The sequence below is a fragment of the Tupaia chinensis genome, unplaced genomic scaffold (genome assembly GCF_000334495.1).
Source record: "Tupaia chinensis unplaced genomic scaffold, TupChi_1.0 Scaffold000138_1, whole genome shotgun sequence".
NCBI lineage: Eukaryota > Metazoa > Chordata > Mammalia > Scandentia > Tupaiidae > Tupaia > Tupaia belangeri.
The window spans coordinates 1,770,323-1,770,595 of record NW_006159608.1 but is presented as its reverse complement, the minus strand read 5'-3'; positions in this window follow the sequence as shown (position 1 = coordinate 1,770,595).

The following is a 273-nucleotide window of genomic DNA, read 5'->3' as shown; positions in this document are numbered from 1 at the left end:
ATTTCATCCCCAGAGAGCTTTGCATCAGTTCTCCCTACCTTCATCCTTAGACCCAGATACCACAGAAATACCTGTGTTACAGTCTCCACCAACAAGTGCTACTTACATTGTATTCAAAAAAATAAGAAACTGTTCAATATATTGTGAAAGGTACAATTTCCATGCTGTTTCTTAAATATCCTCTAGTTGGTAAGCACTTGTCTTGTAATTTTTTGTTGTTCTTGTTTCTATACATCCTGGAAGTTCTTCAGTGTCTACTTTGTAGATGGAGTT